This window comes from Chroicocephalus ridibundus, chromosome 4 (assembly GCF_963924245.1).
Source record: "Chroicocephalus ridibundus chromosome 4, bChrRid1.1, whole genome shotgun sequence".
In the NCBI taxonomy this organism is placed as follows: domain Eukaryota; kingdom Metazoa; phylum Chordata; class Aves; order Charadriiformes; family Laridae; genus Chroicocephalus; species Chroicocephalus ridibundus.
The window spans coordinates 35,383,617-35,398,831 of NC_086287.1; the positions used below are offsets into that span (position 1 = coordinate 35,383,617).

The 15,215-nt window shown below is 34.9% G+C and overlaps 1 protein-coding gene and 1 long non-coding RNA gene across 4 annotated transcripts in view; both read left to right on the forward strand.

Moving 5' to 3' along the window:
* The window catches only part of LOC134514761 (uncharacterized), a 38,265-nt gene extending 32,183 nt beyond the window's left edge, over positions 1–6,082 (forward strand). Inside the window, exon 3 of the long non-coding RNA XR_010070802.1 lies at positions 5,334–6,082. This is a non-coding gene — a long non-coding RNA (uncharacterized LOC134514761). The remainder of the gene's footprint in view (positions 1–5,333) is intronic.
* NOVA1 (NOVA alternative splicing regulator 1) overlaps positions 1–15,215 on the forward strand; it is a 158,894-nt gene that overhangs the window by 40,429 nt on the left and 103,250 nt on the right. The gene's annotated exons all lie outside the window — the stretch shown is intronic.

The window sequence follows — 15,215 nt, forward strand, 5'->3', positions numbered from 1 at the left end:
ACAGTAAAGTGCTCTGTATCCCTCATGTAGTTGTGGTTATCATACTTTTGTGTGTCTTGTGTGGTACAAACAATTTCTCAGGAAGGAGGACCAGCAACGGAATCAGTTGAAAACCCTGGGTAATTGTCACAGATATTCAAGGAGTTATTGAGTGTTATTTCACTGCTAAGTACCGGAAATATTAAAAAAAAAAATAAATATCTCAGACAATTTCAGCGGTGCATTCATAATTGGATGCAGTCTTTACCTCATTATTTCTCAACTGTTGGACTTGAAAACAAGGCATACTACTATAGCTACCAAATACTGTATATGGGCATATCATATGTTTAATGTATAGAATTATTTTCTCATATAAAGAAGTTCAACCATGGGTAGCTGAAAACATTTCAACCTTGTGAGTGCAACCAATAGGAATTGTTATGTGCTGTTCCTGTGTAGTCTTTTTGTAGTACTAAAATCTTGCTATTCTTTCTTACGCTCTTCAGTGCAGTTTCTCCTGAGTGTGACTGACTATTCATTTGCAGTCATAGTATATTTGGGTCTCAGATACAAGAAATTGTAAAATATGTTGCAAGTAATTGTGTTCTACAATATAAAGATTGTATTGATAAGTTTCTCATCACTCTTCTTCCTAAAAAATATATATGGCAGATAAAAATACTCTTGTGCCATTTGTATGTGTACTCTACTTGACCCATATTTTATTGAAATTATATATTTTTGTGCTAATACAATTTCTTTGATTTCTTTTGTCTTTTCTGTGTGCATGTCTGTGCTCTGTAGTTAGGTACAGTTGTAATGTTGTTGCAGTGTCGTGATATTTCTTATAACTTGGTTGACAATATTTGTTTAAATTAAAAGAAATTAAAAATAATCTCTAGTAGAATTCCAGTGTTTCAATATGTCATGATTTTCTAGAGAAGCTTTCTTGCCTTTCCTGACAAACCACCACCTGACTGTACATTTGGTGGTGAGCTAGGTCATCTGCATATAAGAATAGAAAATGTTAACATTGATCAGCTAGGGGAATGTATTTTTGAGAGACTGGATAGATGATTAAAATGTCATGATAAACCCTGGGAAGAACTGAGTATAGGGAAGTTGAGATATGCAGAGGTAACTGATAACTACTCAGTAGTCAAAGCGGGAATTCAGCAGAAATACTCAAGTTTCCTATTTTTCTTCTATAAAATGTCCTGCTGTATCTTCTGAAGCACTGTTATCAATATATGCAGACTTGTTCTTATTATTTGGAGTGTATACCCTTATATTTACCTTTCTTTCATTGTGACATGCACATACTATATTTTCAGGGGAAAAAAAAAAACCTGAAACATTCTCAAAAGATATATGTTAAATGTTAAGGTAAAAACACAAGCAACTTATACTTTAAGAAATGCATATATTTTGATTGATTATCTGGTATAAGACATAGCCAAAATAGCTGTATTTCACTGAGCTATAAATATCTTAAAGGTCTTATCAGCAGTAGAACACATTATAAATTTAATTTTATTTAAAATTGAGCATTATCAGCAGCAGAAAGAAATGCTTAAAATAAGTAGAGGAGGAATTTACAACTGTTCCACAACTGTCCTAGGTGCTTCTCATTCTTTTTTCTTTTTCTATCTATAAATTATTTTTATGTATTTTTCATACTTTGATTTATATCATGACTTCTTTTTCTTAAAATGTTATAGTCAATGTTGATAGACACTGTAAAATTCATAGTCAAGTCTACACCATCTCTCACTTGATCTTTACATCTTTAAGATGTTGGGAGCAGCTCAAATCCAGTGATTTGCATTTTTTTAAAAATTTGTTTCTCAAAGAAAAGGCAGAGTATATATTTGGAAATCATTCTGAGAACTATGTTTTAAAGAATTATATGAACAATTATGAAAGAAGGTTAGTACTCAAACAACACCAGCAGTAGATCCCACAAGGAGTATACCCTAGCTAATGCATTTATCTTAGAACAATGTGATATATAGATAACAATACGTGTGATTTCCAAGTAAATTAAAATTTCGGTATAAACCACAGGTTTGAATAGCAGAGGAAGGAATATGAAGAGATAACACTTTTCTGTAATCTCTAGAATTAAAAAATGGTTTTGGCCGCTGTGCTGCATCATGAGAACTGCTTCTATTTCTTTGGCAAAGTCGTGGGAGAATTTATTGCTAGTTCTGTATCGCTACTGGAATGAACTGCACAACCTTTCTTATTTTAAAATAAAGTTCCTTTATTCCTTGGCCATTTTGAGATACCTTTTTCCTTCTCTTTTCCCTGATAAAAAATATGTGTGTGAGAGGACTGTTTCACTTCAGGTTTAGTTTTTAAAAAATCCTGAACTAGCACAGATAAACAGAAGACAGTATTTTGACTGAACCAATGTTTAGTATTTGTTCTTTTATTATAATACATGGTAAATTAAAGACAGCATGTTTTAATTAGGTTAGATAGTGCATTTTAGTTTATATTTGTTTTGTTTATGTAACATTTTTCATGTTTACTTCACCAACTTGTTGCTTACCCTCTTCCTGTTTCAGTCAGTATAAATTCTAGGTTCTCCTAAGTGGATATTCTATACTATTTTTTTAGACTTTTCCCCCAAGCTAAATTAAGATGGAGATGCAAAGTTGAGAAATAAAGGTGTTAAGTTTCTATGGGTAAGCTAAAATTTATTTCAGTTGCCTTTCCATGTAAGGTCCTTCACTTACATGTCGTTTGCATAAGAGTCTTGCTGGCATTTAGCCTTACTTGTAAACATAAATATTTACTTGTGCTAACAAAATTGAATTCAATCAGATGGAGATAGTGAGTTTGGCAACTTAGGTAGTAAGAATTGTTATTAGCCTTATTTGTATTATTTTGTTGTATTTAAATACCTGTTATGAAGTTTGACATACAGCCGTGTTTATAGTATCCCAGAATCACAGAGTAATTGAGATAGGAAGGGACCTCTGGAGGTCTTGTCCAAACCCACCTACAGCCAGTTGCCCAGGACCGTGATACTCAGGTCACAGAATGAGAAAGGAACTGGAATTCTTGGACAAATAGTTTGGGAGGGTAATTCATGCAGGTTGTAGCCAGGTTTCTGTCAATGCCTAAAAGTAAAGGCTGTGGGCTGAGTGAGTTCTGGCAATCAGTAATTAGTCTCCATGTTGTGAGGTTCACCGTCTTTGATTTACAACGCACTCAATGCTCAGTTGAAATGCTGGTTGTTTTTGTTTTATTTTCTCCAAGAAGTTTTCATTTCAGAAGAGCATTCTTAGAGTTATTTGTATGTATTTTAACACACTCAAGCTATTAAACTGTGCAATGACTATTTTATAGGGTAGAACCCTAGCTCTTTTGATGTCTTTGTTTTTACTGTAGTGGGTGTGAAGATTTCACCCAATCTGATGCTTGTGGAAGTTGAAAAATCAAAAATCAAACTCAAAAATCAAACTCAAAAATCAAAAATCAAGAGGTTAGTCCAGGTCTAACCTCTTATGGTTAGTCCTTTTTGTTTTCTGTTATGTTGAGGACGTAGACATTGGAAGTTGCGCTCATTTTCCTTTTCAAAGTTGAAAGACCGTTCCAAATTTAAAAAGCCCTTGTATGCAGTGTAACTTTTTATTCTGCTAAAGCATCTGTTTGCAGTTGGTAAACAAGGAGTTGCACAGTGTATTGTGAATTAGGCTTGCAGCCTCTAGTTAACATTTCTGTTATGTACCTGTTGGCATTCCCACAACAGATAACAAAAAAGGAAGTGCAGAAAGAAAGTGCAAGCTCTGGAACTCATTTTGCATATTGAGAAACTCATGTCATTGTAGGATCTGCATTGATGCACTGTGAGGAGAGGTTGGATTAGCAGATTTTTCTTGTTTGGTAGACAGAATTGAAGTGTTGTGTTTTCTTGTGATAGTAAAACAATTTAAAACCGAATTTGAATCTTATGATAATTATACATGACTATTCTAGTGTGTGTAGAGAAGTTGAGGTAGTTTAAATACTAAGTACAATATCAATATTTACACTTACTTTTCATTTTGCTTCGTATATCTACCTGCTTTACACTGTTGATCAGGGACAACACTGTAGTCCAGGTTTTAAGTTTGTATTGCAGTTGAGTATCTTCACAGGATTATTACATTATTATTATTGTATATGAAACACATTATATGTGTTTCTTATATAACATATATATGTGTTTGCATACATACCTCATGCAGTGAGGTATGTATGCAAATTTTGTTTAATTTTTTTCCTGGAATCTTTTTGCTTTAGATAGGCACTGCGTTATGCAGCAACTGCTATGTTATATAGTAAAATAGGTATCTATTTTTACAGACTCTAAATACTTCTTTAAAAAACTGATCAAGCTTGGGTAAATTCTTTTCAGGTCAAAACAGAATTCAACCAGTTTTGAGTAAATGGAATGGACTTCCTTAGGAAACGCTGTTAAGTAGCAAATGTATTAAATCTCTGTGCTTCTGAGTACAGAAGCACTTGTTGCTTTGGTGACAGTAGCTGAGCAGGTACAGAATGGTAACTATTCTGACTTTGCTCTTTAGAATTATTCATTTATACTTTTATTTTATTTTATATTTTTATTGTAGAGCCCTTTTTCCAAGCAGAAGATTCTTTGCAAAATCTTTGACTTGTATAATGCTAATACAGTTTCAGCTATGATTCCAGTTGTAAGAGGGCTTGTCCAGCAGGACTTCTAGTGGTGTCATCTTCAGATCCAGATTCCTCTGACAGTTTTCCATGGATGTTTTGAAGTCCTGGCTTAAGTAACATATCTAGATACTAATAGTGAGATGCCAGTGCTTTGTATTTTTATTAAGCTTGTATTTGCTGCCGTGAAAGGAATTACACTACTTGATTGCATTGTGAGGGGAGAGTTCTTATAGGCCCTTGGAAGGCTCTCAGCCTTAGTTTCAAATAGACATTGCTACTATATATGTGAGATTAATACTTAAAAAGTAATTTCATTAGATAAAAATGGAATGAAACGGTGTATGCAGTCTTCACTTAATTTTCTTATTTAAATTCAATTAATTTTTTCCTAACACTTCTTCTCTATTTATGTAATAATGCCCAAAGGTGAGGTCCTAATATGTTTATCATTATGCAAAGCACTTCTTACCCTTAATTTAAAAATAATGTGTATTTAGGGCATGGAACCTTAAAAAGGAAAAATCACGCCTACTGACAAATCTGTCTTACTCCATATTTTAAAGCACCATTACGGTCATCACCAAAATCTTTTTCATAAATAGTACTAGAGTGCGAAGGACCCAATGATCCAGTGGACACTGGTATTTTATATTTTTCAGGAGCACAGTGGAGCTGAGCTGATCCTGCCAACTTCCTCTACGTTTTCTGGGACCATGAAAGAACTGGCAACCCTACCTTTTAACACTGACTTATTTTTAGCTCATTTCTGTAAACTATTCATCAAATCCCAAGATCAGAGAATCATTTGTCATAATTTGTAAGACACTTTTAAGAAGGAGCTAAAATGATTAGAATTTCAGGCACTGGCTATTGTACTTGCATCAGTTTCACAAACATTTTTAATATTTGAATACTAGCAGGGGAGCATAAAGACTCAAGATTGAAAAATCAGTTATCTAACACATCCCCCTTTCAAACAAATTGTTCACTTAAGGAAACTAATGTATTTTTCTGTACAAATAATGGCCTGAAATTGTAAATAAATATTGAAGTTATTTTATATTTTATGTATTTGGTGTTAATTTTATTTAAATACTTGCCACAGATAAGTGCCATTTAACATATCTTAACATTTGTGTGATTTAGGTCACCTTGTTTTGTAAGGTGCATGCAATTAAATTTTTCACACCTTTTATTTGACATTTTTGTTTTCACTAAGATTAACTCTGATTTTGCACAACTGCATTTATAACCCATTGTTGTTTGACTAATGAGAACCTTTCATGTGCTTTTAGTAGGAGTTAGATTATTATGCTTATGGCACTGCATTATTGTTCTCTTGAACTAAGTACGGACTGCAACATCAATAAAGCCATGGCTGCTTTAACATTGGTGGTTTGGAATTTTACCAGGCAATGCTGTTCACTTTGTTGCAATTAAGATGAAAAGATTATTTTTATTTTTTTTAAACAAAACCTACATAAACTAATTTATGTTGGGTTTTTGAGATAATGTGACCCACTTGTGTGAATAAATAGGAGTAAGAACAATAGTCTCTCCACCCACATCCCTGTGTTCAAAATCTTGACCTAATGAAAGCAGACAGGGGAATATTAATTTGAGAGCCTGATTTTATGGAAGTGATACAGTATAGACGATCTTCATGGTATTGTATTGATGACTTCAAGAAATCAGTTTCAAGTCAGAAGAATTCCATTGTATATGAAAACTCACTTGAATTATATCTTGGACCTACTTGTTGGTCTCTTTTTCTAAGTTTAATTTTGGACCATGTGTAGAGTCCCCAGGCTCATCTGTTTAGGTCCCATATTAATTAAATGTTTTCTGTATAAGCAGCATGGAAAAAATGCTCATACGAAGTCCATGAGAAATGATCGTGCAATTGCTGATATTTTTGGTTTGGTTTCACAGAGGAAATTAACGTATACTTGTGTGTAGTTTTAAGTGATAGCATGCTGTGTTTAGAATTTTGCACTTTCAAAAATTACTGATAATATACGTTTCCTTTACACTTAAGCAACTTGCAGAATTTTCTCCAGTAAGGAACCCTGCGTACAGTCTCCTTCTTAAATGCAGATGAATGTACTCAGTCGTGCATTCTCTTTTATACACACATGGATGCAGGTACAGGATGAGATGCAGTTTTGATTAAGAGTTAGGTTTATTATATTGAGCAGATATGTCCATATCTTTCATTTGATCCAGAAACGTTTACTGTTGTAAAGGCTTGTTTTATGAACTTATGTTCATTTTTTTCTCAAATAGTTAAACATGCTTTCAAAATTAAAAACAATAACATTCATTAATGTATTCAGCAATGGTAAAATCCAATGTAAAAGTAAAAACTAAGTTTTATTTACTACTTTATTTTCCTGTTTTTAAATGATACCCGTACATAGAAAGAGATCATGAATCTTTAAATTCTCAGATTGTATTTTTTTATATATTTGCTTTATGTTTTTATTTAAAATATGCATGTTTGGTACGTACTTGTTTACAAAAGCACAAGTTAGTGTGTTTTCTTCATGTGTAATTTTGATCCCAATTAGTCGACTTGTCATACTTTATAGATACACTTCTAAAAGTAGTTTCAGTAATTATAAAACTGAGTATGTGATTGGTTAATGCATTGGATAATAGATAATTTTACTTGACTACAAGGACACAATTCTTGCATCAGAGTTTCCGTTCTGAAAATTAACGTAAAAACAAGATGAGGAGGGACAAATCATACAATAAAAAGTAACATTTTAGCTAAAAGCATCTATCAAAACTATAGTCTGACCAGTGTTTGTTCTGCAGAATAAGCTGTATCAAATCCAGTCCAGCAATTAAATGATGGCAAAGCCCTCTTACTGCAGGTGTAGTGTCAGATCACTTAAATTAGGTTAAAATTTTCAGTTCTCTGGGGTAGATGCTGTGTGCTTATTTATAAATTGAATAGATAGGTGCACAGCCATTTGAAGCAGTTTGGTATTAAGAGAGTTCCATTGGAGGCTTTCAGAAGCTGTTACACTGCTTAAAATAGGAAAACCATTTGTTTCCTTTACAGGCAGAGAATTAAACACAAAAGTCTTTCTGCCAATATTAATATTGTATTCTTAATCTGTTGTTGATTACATGCAATAACTGCTACAGTTTATTAGATGACTGATGGAAAACGTAGAAAATCACAGCGTAAAGGAAGTGATTAAATCTTCCTATAGCCAAGGTCTGATCGTTACAGGAGAACTGCTATAGAAAAGGGAGAACAGGTATAGAAGACCTGTGCAATATAATTTCTGAATATCTCTGAAGGAAGAAGATGATACAGTACTGATGATTTTGTAGATTAGCTCCCTTTGTATTCCCTCCCCACACACTGCCACTTGTCTGTCTGCCCTTCTGAACCAATCTATAGTGTCTTTGTAGACTCTTTAATGTTGCATAAGAACTTGCCACATTCTAGCAGCAAACGTGACATTGAGTATTTAAAATCCCTAATTCACCTGCAGAGTTGCTAAGCAAGCAAGACTTGAAGTTTTGAAATTGAGCTAAAGTTTACAAAAAGGTGAAAAAAAAGGGCAATAATTGGTCATTGCCATTTCAGAAACCCCTACGTAGAAATTTTAAATAAACCCTGTGTTGATATTGAAGCTGCCTGGGCATCATAAAAGCAAACTTGCCTCTCTTTTGGAAGAGGAGGCAGTACCTTGATTTATTACTTTTATGGTATTGTATGGCTCAGTTTTTGCTAGGACTGACCACTTTCACTTTAAAATCACTATAGTATGTGTTTTCTAGTGGTTCTATAGTGTAATGTGAAGAAGCCTTTTGCCAGTTACTATTGATAGTTTGACAATTCCATATATCTCTCTTCTTTTAATGACGGTTGTTGAAAATCATGGTCACTTGATAAGCAACGAGTGAAGATCAATGCGTCAACGGTGAAAGATTCTACAGAGATAAATAAATTCAGGAAATTCAAAAGTTTAACTTCTGAGCTCAGTACAGCATAATTCTTACATTTCTATAAGTGTAACTGAGAAAAAGTTACAGTAACAAAATATTCTGTATATGATTTCTGAGTAATGTATCCAATTTTCGTTAATTATGCTTGAGACTTAAATTAAATTTTATTGTGAGAATTTTCCCATATGTTTCATGGGAAATACTGAATAGATTTATACTAATTTGGTATTCTGGAGTGATGACAGAGGTCTGCAAATGTCCTACCTTCTCTGTCTGACTCACACGGCTTTGATCAATTAAGTCTTTGGTATGTTGAAGTTATACTTTACTTTTCCTTGGCCAGTGATAATTACTGAGAATTCATTTAGCTTGATAGCAAGCATGCTAATTGATCTGCGTTTGGAAGTTCTGTTATTAACTAGTGCAGTAAGGCCATGTTAAAATGTATTTTAATACTAAAGGTGTAACTAGCAAACACATTATTTCACATTTTGTGGAAAGCTACCTGTTAACTTGAATGTTAGTGTTTTTATCTACTTAGATCATTCTGTCTTACCTTTCTATCTTTGGCCTTTTAGGGAAAAATATTTGTTCTAGGTGCTTGAATCTTCACATATTTTGAGCTAAATTACCTCAATGTCTGCTCTGATATTTACACAAATGAAAATGTGGATTGGAACAACCTTGTCTTAATCACATGGAAGTGGTAATCAGATAAACTAAACAGGAATAGATAGGATAAGACTTAACTTCAGAATTTTATCTAGATTTATCTGGGATAAACCATCAGTCTTGTGCTTGATCTATTCCCTCTGAATTCTCATGTACGAACTAGAATACTTTTCTCTCTACCCACTAGTTGTTACTGTTGTCTTGGATCTTGTTGCATTCATCTAATCCTATAGAAAAACAAGACTGGAATTACCACTTGAGGCTATTCATTAAATAGCCTAAATAACTTCTGCTTCAGAAGTTATTGGAGAAGCAATATAGGATCATCATTGAACTATGATAGGTTTTTAAACACTAGGGTTTTGTGACTTTTACTGTTTGCTTTTTGTTTGGTGCTATCCTAAGTGGTGCCAAACCTTACAGCTCTTCCCTGTTGAGTTATTGTGTGCCTTTTGCTTAACTCCAGGAAGATAAAAAACATCTAAACTAAGCTTTCCTGAACTTCTTTCATATAGTCATATCTGGATGGAAAATGGTCATTGTGTGTCAAGTCTGTTTTATTTTAGTTTTGAGTCTGTAATGTCTAGTTAGCAAGAGTGAATTATGTGTGTGGGTTTTTTTTAAATGATGTTCCGTTTTGTCTGACACACTTGGTCAGCTGCTTGACACTTGTGGTGAAAAATTATTACTAAAAAGATAAGTAGCTTAAAACCATTTCAAAGGGATTGGATTCTAGGCCAGTGACCTTCAGTTTGGCTCTTTATATGGTATAAAGTTGGTGTAGAGAGTTGTCATCAGGATAACATGCTTATAGTTACTTGCATGCGTTTCATAATGAATAATCTTTTTATTACCTAGATTCAGTAAATTGTGGTAACAAGTATGGCGGGTTTAAGTGTGTGAAATGCTATGTATTAGTGCATGGCATGACCTCAGAGGTAAAAGCAGGAGTCTTGAGAATTTTGTATTTGCTCTTAACTCTTCCTAAGTGTAAATGTTCTTGCCCTACTAACTGGGGTGTCCATGGATGTGTCACTTGCACCACAAATTTACTTTTAATTTGTTAAAACTGCTGACGCCTTTTTATTTTTTTTTGATAACAGAGAATGTGTTTTCTCCAATTAAGCTTCATTATCTTGAGATAATGAAATGATTCTGTTTTATTGTTTTGGAAGAACTACTGTGTTTGTATTTCACAGTGTGAAACATGAGGTGTGTGGGAACACTGGGTGGCCAGGTAATACAATATTTAGCCAAATTTTCACAGCACAATTAGCTTCTGAGTGTCTTTAGAACAATCTGGATAAGAATTATTTCTGACCTCATTTCACATGAATACTGTTTTCCTATTGAACTATCAGTAGGCTTGATAAAAGCTCATTTGTAGTATATATTTATATTTTTAAGTGTTTACATGTTATATATTACATACCTCACCGAGCAAAGGTTTCAGGCATGATTTCAAGCTGCATAAAACAGAATTTGTATTATACAAAGTGATGGCTTTGATGTCTCTAGGACTTGAATAAAGGTGTCTTGAAGCACCTCTGACTTTTATGCATCAGAAGTATGTCAACTAATACAGTATCTACGCCTTCAAAATCTACAGTTAATTATTCTTATTCTTGCCTCATAAATTAGTTGAATGTTGAACAAATCTTTTACAGGTGTATTTTTATGAGATTTTAAAAAATTTTTGCTTTCAAAGTTAAAATAAGTTATTGCTGCTTACCAATGAAAAGACTCATTCAAAATGCTATGTTTTTATTTCCCGAATTAACTAATATTGACAAGGTTGTCCTTCAGAGGGTTGTAATACAGTATTTAATTATCAACTCTAGTTTCCTTTAATAGCCTCTGTAACAAGATCATAATTATCTTGCATATAATCATTGGCTGATGCACTTAGCAGCCCATCTATGATTCATTCTTTGCAATTACTCATACTCTGTAGCCTTGAGGCGTAAAGAACTCATGCTTTTCTTGACAATTAAGTATTGTTAAAGGTATTCTAATTTTTCCCATTCTACTTTGACAATGTCCTTGAATCTAGTTAGGAGTGGCATCTTCTAGGCTGTGTGAGTGTTCAGTCTCAAATAACCAAATAGTTATTTGGTACTTAAACTTTCCCTTGGCTGTCCAAATTAATAACAAGCAGTTGGATGTCATACATGGGTACCAAATTGTGGTAATTGGAAAATTATCTAAATGCCAGATAAACCAATTAAGAAGATATAACTACTTTTCAGTTTAGAGAAAAGTATTTTGGATAACATTCAATAATATATAATGAAGTCTTTAAAGTGTTAGCAGCATGAGCTATTTCAGCTTGAACTGCAACAAGATCAGCTCTTACCGATCTTGTTAATGATAGCTCAAATTTGCTACATAATGAAATATTGAACTTGTTTTTAGTGGGCAGAGGCTGTCAGTTTCTTTTTAGTTCTTGTGGATAATAGAAAATAACAGAAGAGCAAGAACTCTCCAAGCCTTCAGTTTTATTGCGATGTATATCCAATAAAGTTGTGAAGAAAAATACGCAAAGCCAAAGATATCTTATGTTAAGTAATATACAACTATTTAAAACTGAAACCATCACAGTTTAAATTTCGGTAAAACAACAGCATGCTTTTTATTTTAGCGTAGTAGTGTTTATAGGCCTTTAGTTCTAATATCTTCATGTTGATTGCAGTAAATTAGCATAGTTGACTTTTCGTCATGCAGTGGGATCATTTTAAAGTATTTTGGAACATTTTTTTATATGAATTTTGCTTATTTTAATATGTTGGAAAAAATCCAGTGGCCACTTTGAATTGGGGTAAGGTATATTGAGAAATACTCTATCTTACTATTTGATGAAAAAATGTGTCTTTTATAAAAAAAATTGTCTATTACCTTTTCCAGATAAAATAAATCAGTATGAATAACCAATATATCAACACAAGAATATTTTAATAGCAAATCAAAATAGGTTTTTTTTGTAAAATCTTTTTAGATTAACTAAAATGATGGCTTCTTACCTGTTTAGAAATGTGCAAGCATGAGTATAGATGTATTTTGCGTGCTTTCTGGGTGCATGGTGGTAGCATGTTTTCTTACTAATGAAATTTGTGAAGTTTCATAAAATACATTTTAGCTTACCACATTTCTACCAGCTTCCAGGCATAGTATCATTATCTCTGGTGTTGAATTTTTTTATTTATACTAGTGTTAAGCTTGAGATAGATTAGTGTTCAATTTCAACTACTTTTGATAAAGTCCATACATTCAGCTTTTGTTAAATTTAAAACTCATTAAATTTCTCTACTCTTAAAGCTGAATGTCAGTTGCCAGCAACTGGAACTATATAATTGTCAGGTATCTCAGTGGGATATGTCTTTGAAACTTTAAACAAGAAAGTCTAATAATTTTCCCCTAATCTCCTCACCTTAACATCACCCTCCAATCAAAAACTAACTAAATTTACCTGAAGTCATGGCTAACTGGGGAAGTCCCAATGGACTGGAGGGCAGCAAATGTAGCACCCATCTACGAGAAAGGCAGAAAAGGAGGATCTGGGAAACCATAGACCTGTCAGTCTGACCTCAGTACCAGGGAAGGTCATGGAGCGGATCATCTTGAGTGCCATTACAAGTCATATAATGGACAGCCAGGGCTGTCCTAGTCAGCATGGGTTTATGAAAGGCAGGTCCTGCCTGATGACCCTGATCTCCTTCTATGACAAGATGACCCAATTATTGGACGAGGGAAGGCTGCAGATATTGTCTACTCAGACTTTCAAAAAGCATTTGACACTGTTCCCCATAGAATTCTCATGGAAAAACTAGCTGCCTATGGCCTGGATGGGCATACGATCTGCTGGATCCCAAGCACTGGCTGTATGGATGGTCCCAAAGAGTGGTGGTCAATGGAGTTAAATCCAGCTGGCGTCCGGTCACAAGTGGTGTCCCTCAGGGCTCAGTGTTGGGACCATTTCTGTTTAACATCTTTATTGATGATCTTGATAAGGACATAGAGTGCATCATCAGCAAGTTTGCAGATGACACCAAGTTAAGCGGGAGTGTTGATCTGCATGAGGATAGGGAGGGTCTACAGAGAGACTTGGATAGATTGGATCGATGGGCCAATGTTAATGGAATGTGCTTCAACAAGGCCAAGTGCCGGGTCCTGCACTTGGGCCACAACAACCCCATGCATCGCTACAGGCTTGGGGAAGTGTGGCTGGAGAGCTGCCTGGCAGAAAAGGACCTGGGGCTTCTAATTGACAAGCGGCTGAACATGAGCCAGCAGTGTGCCCAGGTGGCCAAGAGGGCCAATGGCATCCTGGCTTGTATTAGAAATAGTGTGACCAGCAGAAGCAGGGAGGTGATTGTCCCCCTGTACTCAGCACTGGTGAGGCCACACCTTGAGTATTGTGTCCAGTTCTGGGCACCTCAATACGAGAGAGATATCGAGGTGCTGGAGCGAGTGCAGAGGAGGGCAACGAAGCTGGTGAAGGGCCTGGAGAATAAATCTTATGAGGAGCGATTGAAGGAGCTGGGACTGTTTAGTTTGAGGAAGAGGAGGCTGAGGGGAGACCTCATCACTCTCTACAGCTACTTGAAAGGACACTGTAGAGAGGTTGGTGCTGGTCTCTTCTCACAGGTAATTAGCAATAGAACAAGAGGGAATGGCTTTAAGCTGCAGCAGGGTAGGTTTAGACTGGACATTAGGAAAAAAATTCTTCATAGAAAGAGTGGTCAGACACTGGAATAGGCTGCCCAGGGAGGTGGTGGAGTCACCATCCCTGAATGTGTTTAAGACTCCTTTAGATGTGGTGTTAGGGGATACGGTGTAAGGGAGAACTTTGTAGAGTGGAGATGATGGTTGGACTTGATGATCCCAAGGGTCTTTTCCAACCTAAATGATTCTATGATTCTAAATAAAAGACTCTTCCCAGCATTCCCCAAACGGCATGGCATCCTAGGCTTCTTGTCATGTGAGTTGTAGACAGTTTCTGATCAGTTTAATAGTATGTAAGTATCCACTAGCTGTCACTAGAAAAAACCCCAAGCAACAAACTTCTGGATCCTCATGTTAAAAACACCAGCATTTTTATATGGCCATAATGTGTTAAAGCTTGTTCATTTCCTGTACCATGTAGTCTGTGTAGTGATATGCTAAGTTTAGTGGCGTTCTAGTTCTGATTTGTGGCCTTTTTGCAGATTATTTTTTTTTGCTTGAACCTTAGTGGTGAATTTCACAGGGATGCAGTACTTACTTTGGACATACTTTGCCAAGCAGTCACTACTTTACTGAGAGCCATTTAGCCTCTCTTTTTTAAAAAACAAAAAAGGGGAAAAAAATAATTGTTGGAGCAGCAGAGGAGGACTATGTCACCAAATCCTGACTTAGACAAGGTTTTCCTTATGAGGCTTTAACATTCTTACTTTTGCCACCCTGAAAATCTGTATCTCAGTTTGGACTTGGGGCTGGGCAGCATATCTATTTGCTTTGTAGTTACTTCTGCCTCAGTTACATTTTGGTCTATTCTTTGCAGTTTATTCTGCATTGTGCATGCTTGCACGCACTTCCTCTCTCTGAAATACATTATGGAGTACAATCTTGTGCTGTCCCAAAGCAGGAGATGAAAGCTTTGTGGTCTAACAATGAATAGAGGTCATAAATATTGTAAAGTTCAGTCTTGTATAAGCATATGATATGAACTTTATGGACACGCATTAGTTCTACATTTTGCTATTGAAATAGCTTTTAAGCTGAAATACAAGCTGCCCTTACTCTGAAAAGCAACTGTTGTATGATTGGCATGTTATAGTAGAACAAAAAGGCAACTTTTGTTTTAGTTTTAGTCTTCAATTGAATGTCTCATTTGCCAGTATTTAGAATGTATTATTGCG